Raw genomic sequence first — 11,333 nt, 5'->3', positions numbered from 1 at the left:
TTCGAGCATGGCTCCTAGTCAGAATGTTCTGAGTGAGTTTGGCGAAGGGGTAGGTGATTTGCTTAATTAAACCCTTTCGGGCAGTGCCCCAGCATGGCCTCGGTTCAATGACTGAAACAAGTAAAAAAAATAAAAGGTATGTTATAAGACGTAATTATCATCATCATCAGCAACAACAACAACAACGCCACCACCACCAACAACAACAGCCGGTCAAGAATTTGGTCCTGAAGATCTCCATTTCCAACGACTTCGAGGGCCACTTCCTAGTGGTGTCGGGCGTCAACGAAGGAACAAGACGACCAAAGTTTTTTTTTTTCCAAGGTCTGGGGTCTCCCGCCCCTAAGCCCTAGACCATCACCTAATCACCCTTACCCGTCTTGTTGCTTAACAACAGCAACAACAACAACAACAACAACAGCAACGACAACAACACCAACGACAACAGCAGACATGACTGAAAATGCTTGCCAAATTTCTGTATGGTCTATTTACTTTAAGGTAATGTAAGACTTCCTGAAAGATAAGGAAAACCAATTTATTTGTTCACCTGTTTTCGATTATTTAAATGAAATCTAGAATATATATAAAGGACGGCAACGAAGTTTACAATTTACTTGTATTTTTTTTTATCTCAGTAGTTGACTTAGACCTTGTTTAAGTGTCAAATCAATCATTTACATCGTATTTCATTTCTTTTTCTTATTTTAGAATATATTACTTTATCATATTATCTTTCATGCTCTTTCATTTTGTTCCTTTCAGAAATAAAGATTTATTGGCGGAATGTTTCCAAGTAAACTGTGATAACAATGAGAGTAATGTTAGTTGTTGGTCCCAACTTTTCACTGGACAATGCGCGTAAGTTGTCTGAAAATGTTACTACCGAAAGGGAGTGTAGTTGTAATGTATATAAATAAATACAGATATGAGTAAATGTTTGTTTCTTTTTCCACCCCTAAAATTATAAATGCGATTTTTGCGACATGATCATGCAAGAAATTCGCGTGCGCGCGTGTGTTTGTGTATTTTGTATATATTATACAAACATATTTATATATTTATATAATATACATAATACATATATATATATATATATATATATATATATATATATATATTATATAATATAATAATAATAATAATATAATAATAATAATAATAATAATAATAATGATAATAATAATAATGATATTTATTATTTTGCACATTACTTAATCATCGTTATGTTTTATCTTATATTTAATCTTTTTATAATAAGTAATTTTCTAGATGGTATAATTTAATTTTTCATTATCGAATTGATAAAAGGTTTTTTTTCTTCTAATTTATATATATATATATATATATTATATATATATATATATATCATCTCATCATCGTCGTTAACGTCCGTTCTCCATGCTAGCATGGGTTGGACGTTCGACCGGGGTTCTGGGAAGCCAGAAGGCTGCACCAGGCTCCAGTCTAATTGGGCAATGTTTCTACAGCTGGATGCCCTTCCTAACGCCAACCACTCCGTAAGTGGTAGTGGGTGCTTTTTTATACGTGCCACCTGCACAGGTGCCATGCGGGGCTGGCAACGGCCACACGTCAGATTGGTGTATTTTATGTGCCACCGGCACGGAAGCCAGTCGAGGCGGTGCTGGCATCGGCCACGAGTTGGATAGTGCTTTTTACGTACCACCAGACCAGGGATCCTGGCTGGTTCAATTCGATTTCGATTTCGCTTGCCCCAACATGTCTTCACAAGCAAAGGGGGTTGGCAAGGGTGCCTGTCGTACGGTCGCATTGGAGTATTTTACGTGCCACGGCCACATATATATATATTGTGTGTGTATGTATGTATGTATGCACTTACACATATAGGTAGATATAGCTAAATGCGTATCGTTTATACAGAATTACATTCTTCACTGTGTTTTTATTTTTAAGAGAGTGGGGTATAATTTGAAATAGATATGGCTGCTGGTTAGCGCAACCATATAGGGACCTTGCTTACAGTTATGCAAAATCCTCGGTCACATAAAAACATCAATCTAAGCGGTGCTATAAAGGCTACTGGCACAACTGCTTCTGCTAGACCAAACCATTAATATTACGGATATGTAAGGCGGCTAGCCGGCAGAATCGTTAGCACGCCGAAAAAATGCTTAGCGGCATTTCGTTCGTCTTTAGGTTCAGAGTTCAAATTATGCCGAGGTCGACTTTGCCTTTCATCCTTTCGGGGTCGATAAAAAGAGTACCAGTTGAGTACAGGGATCGATATAATCGACCTACCCTAACCGCCTTAACTTACAGGCCTTGAGCCAAAATTTGAAGCCATTATTACAGAGGTGTAGTCGCATAGTAAGTGTTTTGATCTGAGATCGTGTGCTAAAACTAAAGCGATTGCAGCATGGGCGATACAAGCTAGCCGTTCAGAACATACAAAGACTGCTTACTTATTTGTAATATGGTGTCAAAATTTTCGTCACTCAAAACTGCCACCTCATCACTGACAAAAAAAAAGAAAGAAAATAGTGCTGCTTATGTTGCTAAGTTATGAATACCATTAAGTATTCAATATCCGTTAACATGAATCTAATCAGTTATCCTTTGTTCCTGCCATTATACCTACAGCATCTCTTTCTCTCTCTCTCTCTCGCACAATCAACATAATATTGGATAAACCCAGTAGTTTCTAGGATATCGCAGCTGGAGTTATCAAGACGTTTTAAATTGATGAAAAGCAATTGATGGAAAATGTCTAATCTCATATCCTGAAAACGGAAGAACGCAGAGAAAATGAGAAAACACACATAGGGAATAGCAAGTTTCCTTATGGTGCTTATATTCACGATTTTTAAATTCTTTTTTAATACAACAAAGGTACCATGTATAATGAACATATGGTGACAGTGACAAGGTCACAGAAACGCTGGAAGTCATTACTATAATCAGTTAATATCCTTTCACGGCTATTGCTTAATGTACATGAGCTGTTTATGTAACTCTCAGTAGCCCTGTACAGTAAGGAACACTGATGCAGTCACGGGTGTCTGTTTCAGAAGTTCACATTAAAGTCGAGTAGTTTTGAATTTCATCTTTTTCGTTTTACATCTTTTAGTCGCTAAAGAAATCTGCTACACAGTGTTCCCCCAATTATTTTGTTATATGTGTTATTAATTTTCATACATAGGTGTAAAAGGGTTATAATAATTATTTTAAATTATTATTATAAGTAAGATATTACGTTCATATTTTTTTTCCAGTGATATATCAGAAAAAGGGAGTGAAGCTAAAGCAATTGAGAAAGAAATTTTTAATACTTGATTCACAGGAGAGTTTGCTGAATTCCACCCGACTAAGCTTGACAATCAGCGATAAAAAAATACTAAAAACGGCAGTAAATTCCAAGACTCGTATGTTTACAAGAAGAAGTTTAATAAACAATAGATATGACTGAAAAATGAAAAATAAAAAAATAGAGATCATCATTAAAATTATAGTATTGTGTTTTGTGTTTCCGACATCTACAGTTCAGATACCATCGAGCTTATTTACATATACATGTATGCGTATATACATGCATGCGTGCACACTCGCGCGCACACACGCACACACATACATACTACATACATACATACACACATACATACATGTGATCGCACCAGTCTCCTTGTGCTTCCTCATCGTCAATACGATTTCTGACATTCCGTGCATGACTTCTCAGATGACTATTCAGTCCCATTGCAGTTCTGCATGGTTTTTTTTTTTTTGAAGGATATGTGACCGACGAAATCTGTAACTTATTGTACAGTTACAACTGGTTTGGTCGCCATTTTTTCCATTGCCATAGAACTTTTAGAGGATGGAGTGACGAATAAGGTCACCATAAAGTGAAATTGAATTATTGTGATAAACACTTGTACAACATGAATACCACTCTCTGAGTCGGCGTGATCAGACACTAGTAACAGGATGAAGCGAGATGACCAGCAACTATATGAAACTGTAGGTTTAACATCAGAGTGTTTCACTCATAGAAGGATGCTGTAACTTTAAACTGCATTCAATAGTTGGACTATTGTTCGGGACAACCAGGGTTTTGAGAGGAGTGAAACCACCTATCAGACACTATTATTTGCAGGTCTGATCTGACGCGGAATAGTGGCAGCTGCTGGGGTCCATTCTATGGATTAACTAGCGTGTGTGATGACAATCCATCTGAGCGCGGAGACACAGAAATACCTTTGGTTGGTATTAGGGTACACAGTTAAACACCCACGCATATACATACATCATACATACATACATACATACATACATACATACATACATACATGCATGCATACATGCATGCATGCATACATGCATGCATGCATACATGCATGCATACATACATACATACATACATACATACATACATACATACATACATACATACATACATACACACATACAGACATACATGCATGCTTACATATCATCAGCATCATAAACAGTTGTCTGAAAATGCCATCACGGTATTATTTACCGATAAGACATGATGTTGTAGATAAGACACTCTATAATGAAATCCGTCGGAAGGTTAACCTCGAGGGCAAAGAAATAAGAACCCACAGTATGGTAGAAGCCATAGCCACTCATAATAAAAAGGAGTACTGGTGTAAAAAACGACCTAAGGGATATTAAATATCCGAAGAATTTACTGGTTTTTATTACTTATATCAATAACAATGTTATTCTAATAGGTAAATAAATAAAAAATAAACATACGTATAAATGTACAAAACAAATGGAAAACGAAACAATAAATTGAACAATTATAAATTCAATTCAATTTAAATATTTTATACAAGCAAATGAGACATCTCATAAATTGCAGCTGTTTTCGCTTCATTATTAAAATGGAGGCTATTTTCTTATTTATGATTAAGCTCGCTCTCAAAAAGCGTGAAATATTGAAGAGGATATATCAAGCTGATGAAGCATCATTACATATTTAAACGGATTTGATTATTCTTGAAAAAGTTCGTTTTATTTATGAAGTAGAAACAGTCGTAATTTATGAGATTTGTCGTTTGTTTGTATAAAATATTTAACTTGAATTGAATTTATAATTGTTCAATTTATTGTTTTGTTTTCATTTCTTATATATATATATATAGATATATATATATATATATATATATGGAAGGTTTGGAGATGATGTACAGGTATTATATATTAGAAGAAATGAGGTAATCAGAAGATCGGATGGTTTATATTTACAGATATTTATTATATATTACATTTTTTATATATATATCATATATATATATATATAGATAGATAGATAGATAGATAGATAGACAGACAGACAGACAGACAGACGGACGGACGGACGGACGGACGATGGATGGATGGATGGATGGATGGATGGATGGATAGATGGATGAGATAGATAGATAGATAGATAGATAGATAGATAGATAGATAGATAGATAGATAGATAGATAGATAGATAGATAGATATTTATGTTTGTGTGTCTGTGTTTGATACGTCACCATCGCTTGACAACCGATGCTGGTATGTTTACGTCCCCGTAACACACAGCGGATCGGCAAAAGAGATCGACAGAATAAGTACTAGGCTTACAAAGAATAAGTCCTGGGGTCGATTTGTTCGATTAAATGCCGTACTCCAGCATGGCCGTAGTCAAATGACTGAAATAAATAAAAGAATAAAAGAATGTCTAGATATGCAACTATATGCATGAGAATACATTCATACATGCATACATACATACATGCATAATACATACATACATACATACATACATACATACATACATACATACATACATACATATACATACATATATTCTTCTTCGGGGGAGAGGACGCAGCTCCCTAATTCACATACTGCAAATGATCATTTCAGAGATGATAAAAATCTGCAAGACTTTCTTAAGATTTGAAGGATGATGAACAAAACAAATGCTTTCCTTAATAACTTTGCTACCAAGCAGGCAACCGTACAAAATTAACTCTATATTAAGTTCGAAGATGTAATCGAAGTCGTAGATTATGTCTTGTTTCTGTGGAAGACATCATACATGTAATTAGCAGCTGCTCAAAAATGTCATCACGTTACGTCCCAATGCGCTTGACGATGTCGCAAAAAAACAATATCCAATGCTAGCGGGGAGAAAAAACCGTCCTCGAATAAATATAGAGAATTTCTCTATTGTTGAATACGAAGACAAACATCAACACAAGGAATACTGCTGGAACGTTCCCATTAAAACATCTGTCGAGTGTAAGCATGACAGGCCGTATATTTTTGTTTGGGACAGACAAGAAAAAATATGTACTGTCATAGAGGTTAGCTGTTTTGCTGATGTGGATATCTCTTCGAAAATCAAAGCGGAAGAGGGTAGCTATTGGCAACTGCTTCGAAACCTCCAGCTTCTATATCAAGATTATAATTTTAAGTTTTTAGCAATAATAATTGGTGCACTTGGTTTTGTGAGTAAATACCTCACTGACAGTCAGGATAAGCTTGGATTTTCGGTAAAAGAACTCAACTATGCAAGACTTTCCACAAGTTTAATATGCGACATTGTACTTATCAACATTCTAGCGATGGAGCTTTGTATCTTTGTTAAAATCTAGCTCCTTCCACAGAGGAAGAATTTAAATAATTAAAAACAGAAGATAACAAATATATAGACACATATATCTAGATAAATAAATAGGCGTATGTGTATACATACATACATACATACATACATACATACATACATACATACATACATACATACATACATACATACATACATACAAGCATCTGGGGTTCCCAACAAAGCGAAAGTGACCCAAGAATATTACGCCAGACTTAGAAAAATATAGCTGTTGGATACTCTTCTTACAACATGCGGTTCTGATACCATCATTTGGAATATTTTATTGACATGCAGAGGAAATTCACTTCATAGATGTTATGACCCGCTAGATCTTGACATCAACTGGAAACTTCCATAGAGACAGGGATGTCGACAGGCTCTACCTAGAAGAGGTTAAGGAGAAAGAGTCTTGAGGTCAGTGAAGGCAGACTTCGAATGTTGTACAGTATCTCTCAGACAGCACCAGCAAAAATAAATATATGAACCTATTCTTGAAAAGCAAAGGAAACAACATTCTACGTATTAGCAGTGAGCTCCTTGGGAAATATTCTATTCCTGAAGACCTTCCGTACAACCATAAAGCAGTTGGATTAACATACTTCAAAGCAATTAGACTATCATACCTCAAAGAAAACATGTTAGAGAAACACTCAACAAATTAAAAATTGACTTTGCTTGATTATATTTTCCGAATACTTGATGATGACACTGATATCAACATGAAGTACAACCTCTCTTGGACTCGCGACCGTTACATCACATCGCGCTTCGAAGATAATGAAAGATTACGAGATTGCTACAAAATACCCAATAAACAAAAGAGTTATTGGATCCATTAACGCCTCAAAGTGTAACCAGAGATGTCAATTATGTCACGTTTCTATTGAAGTAGGAGTAGGAGTGGATGTGGGGTAAGTAGCTTGCATACCAACCACATGGTTCTGGGTTCAGTTCCACTGTGCGGCAGCTTGGATGAGTGTCTTCTACTATAGCCTCGGGCCGACCAAAGCCTTGTGAGTGGATTTGGTAGACGGAAACTGAAAGAAGCCCGTCGTATATATGTATATATATATGTATATTTGTGTGTGTGTTTGTGTGTCTGCGTTTGTTCCCCCACCACCACCACCAACATCGCTTGACAACCGATGCTGGTGCGTTTACGTCCCCGTTACTTAGCGGTTCGGCAAAAGCGACCGATAGAATAAGTACTAGGCTTACAAAGAATAAGTCCTAGGGTCGATTTCCTCGACTAAAGGCGGTACTCCAGCATGGCCGCAGTCAAATGACTGAAACAAGTAAAAGAGTAAAAGAGTAAAAGAGAGAGAGAGTATTACACAGTAGCTGCTCAGAATGCCATCGAGATATTCCCTTCCTATACAACATGACGTTGTCGCTAAAACAATTTACAATATCATCCAAAAAATGACTGCCATGGGATAAATGCAGAAAATCGTCCTGTTATTGAATACATATACAGGTTTGGCCAAGAGTCACCTGACAGTAAATCAAAACCATTTAATTCCAAGGTTTATTTATGTTTAACATCTGAATGAATTTAATAAAAGCATATAAATATGAAACGTAATGAAATTTGTTCAAACTGAAGTCCTTCTTGAGTGACACATTTTTTTCCATTCGAGTCAATGCAGAATTATAGGTAGTATCTATAGAATTTTGATTTACTATAGGGTGATTTTTGGCCAACCCTGTATAAACAGCAACACAAGAAATGTTGATGGAAAATTCCCATCAAAACTACGACCAAGTGCAAGCGTAACAGGTTTGAGACAGACAAAAAAACGTATGTGACGTCAAAGATGTCAAGTACTCATCGAGAATCAAAGAGATAGAGGAGAACTTCGGACAACTGTTTCGAAACCTTCTGTTTATATACTGAGATCATAAATTCACATTCATACCAATACAATCTGTAAGCGGAACTGCAAAAGTATCCAATGTTTTCTCAAGTAAATACAACAAATAACATTGCTTTTGTTATCTACATTCCACTGATGGAGCTTTAGACACCAGCACCTTCCCTACAGGAAAACGTTAAACACACACTCACACACACACACACACACACACACACACACACACACACACACACACAACACACACACAAACAGAGTCTTCATATTCAGGAACAAGAGCTAGCGATGGCTGCTAAACACTTGATCAGCAAGTGGTAACTACTAAATCCTTGATCTACAAAAGGAATAGTTACTAAATACTCAAGAGGCGAGTGCGATAGCTACGAAATACTTGATAAACAAGAGCGATGCTTTTAAACTCTCACTTGCGGAGATAAATGTCTATTAAGCTATAACTATGTGGAAGTATATCACCCACTTCATCAATAACTATCAAAAAATTTCCAGGTTTTACTTCCCCATGAAAAATTACAAAATAGTTATTTCTTACAAAATAACTATTTACAATAATATCTACGGAAATGAGTGTCACCTGGTTATATCAAATGCACACTTGAACCACTATTCACATATTTAAAAATATAGAATATTCTGGAACATTCCACTAACACAGCAACCAAATGCAAATGCATTATTCTAGCGCTCGTGTATACTTACATGCTTGTCTATAATCTTAAATGCGCATATGCGGATACGACCCTGCAATATATATAATATATATATATATATATATATATATATATATATATATATATTATATATTGTGTATATATATATATATATATATATATATATATATATATATATATGGGGTGGGGGAGATTCACGAAAAAAACAAAACGAAGACAGGTGGTGGTGTAGAAAACAAGCAGGTGTATTAGTATAACGCTCGGGAGTTGAAAAAGTCTTTTACGTTTCAAGCCTACGCTCTTCTACAGAAAAGAACAGAAAGAAACAAGGAGAAAAACAAGGAGAGAAAAAGAAAAGGAATACATACATAATACATACATACACATACATACATACATACATACATACATACATACATACATAAGAGGAATAATGATAAGAAACAAAAAAACTGGCTTCCAATAAGCATATAATAAAATATATTCAGTTATAAAAACTATGTCCACAAAATCATACCATAAAAATATATAGATATATAAATATTCAACACGTAAAATATACATTAAAATATATAAATGTATCAATACAAATACACTAAAAACGTGTTCAGATTATACAAATATTTAGTCCTACTTGCAATAAAAACGATATTAAAAATATATAAATATAATGGGTGGAGTATAAAATCAGTGTTGAATGTTATAAATCTATTTGGAAGGCTTTAAGTTCATAACCCTTTGGGCCCGTAACACCGGTTTACCGGTGGCTGGCTTACTTTCCTCTATACCGTAGCATTCTACCGATGGAGCGCAGCTGCACTAAAGTACGACGATTTATTTTTATCCAATCAGAATGCTCATTCACCCCGGGACTATAGAATGATAAAACATATCCGCTGCCTTTCTTAGTTGAATGTGCCTTGTTTTGATGTTGAAATTAGAGTTTTTCACCGTGAGAGCTGTCATTGATACTAAACCGATTTTCATCTTATTTTGCTCAGGAATCCAGGTGTATGGTCAAATAAGGTTCGGGAGGTCAGGACTTAAAGGGTTAAGATGTTACTCTTAATCTACATACTAGCTTATACTACCCCTATCATAAACCTAACCAATCGTTACCAATCTTAATCTACATACTGGCTTATACCACCTCTATCATAGACCTAACCAATCGTTACAGTATATTAACACCCTCGCCAATCATCCGAAAATCATCCCCAGTAATGTAATCACAAGAATCTGTATTAGAACATCTAATCTTTCAGCCAATAAGGATATTTTCAACACACACGCACCTTGCGACTACCAGGCACTCAAAATAAGCGGCTTCCGAGAAAAAAATCAGCTACATACATAATACTAATTTCAAGAATAAAATAGCACACCTCTTCCCAGATAAACAACACAACGAGAAGACCGCTTTTAAATTATATACGTCAGCACCATTGGTACCCTCGGTTCTGTGGTAACTTTAAATCTTCTCATCTTGATCAGCCCACTATAAACACACAGTTAAAGAAACCCACCTCCAGAAAACATGAAATTATATTGTTCGCACCACGCCTCTCCTTCCAGGTCAGATCATTATCAAAATTATATCTTTAAATCTTAAAATAAAAGTTTCCGCCACAGTACACGTAATATTCCATTTTCAATAAATCCTCAATAAAAATTTCATACTCCACCACTCCTAACCTCGGATCTATCATAACTGCTCTCAATAGTCACAAACTCCGAGGCCAGTCGGTTGAACAAATAAATCCTTTTATAACAGCCCAATCGGGTCCGGACAGTAATAGTACCACGGCTATTAACAACTCTCCTAAGCTAAGTAATTCTAAAATGATAACTTTGTAAGTAGATTTGGTGGACGGAAACTGAAAGAAGCTCGTCGTATATATATATATATGTGTGTGTGTGTGTGTGTGTGAGTGTGTGTGTGTGTGTGTGTGTGTGTGTGTGTGTGTGTGTGTGTGTGTGTCTTTATTTGTCCACCCCACCATCACTTGACAACCAATGCGGTGTGTTACATCCCCGTAACACAGCGGTTTCTGCAAGAGACCGACAGGATAAGGAACTAGGCTTACAAGAATAAGTCCTGAGTCGATTGTGCGACT

The 11,333-nt window shown here is 35.8% G+C and overlaps 1 long non-coding RNA gene across 2 annotated transcripts; it reads left to right on the top strand.

Annotated features, from left to right (window-relative positions):
* Positions 1 to 740: 740 nt before the first annotated feature.
* Positions 741 to 6,405, top strand: LOC118760997. 2 transcript variants are annotated; one of them, XR_004997085.1, is made up of 3 exons: positions 741 to 861; positions 3,255 to 3,408; positions 6,395 to 6,405. It is a non-coding gene; the product is annotated as an uncharacterized LOC118760997 (long non-coding RNA). The 2 variants fall into 2 exon arrangements; XR_004997084.1 differs by lacking the exon at positions 6,395 to 6,405 and having other exon boundaries at positions 3,255 to 3,485.
* Positions 6,406 to 11,333: the final 4,928 nt, after the last annotated feature.

Source organism: Octopus sinensis, unplaced genomic scaffold (assembly GCF_006345805.1).
Source record: "Octopus sinensis unplaced genomic scaffold, ASM634580v1 Contig03938, whole genome shotgun sequence".
In the NCBI taxonomy this organism is placed as follows: Eukaryota; Metazoa; Mollusca; class Cephalopoda; order Octopoda; family Octopodidae; genus Octopus; species Octopus sinensis.
The sequence above is the reverse complement of the archived record's forward strand: the minus strand, read 5'-3'. Positions and strand labels throughout refer to the sequence as shown.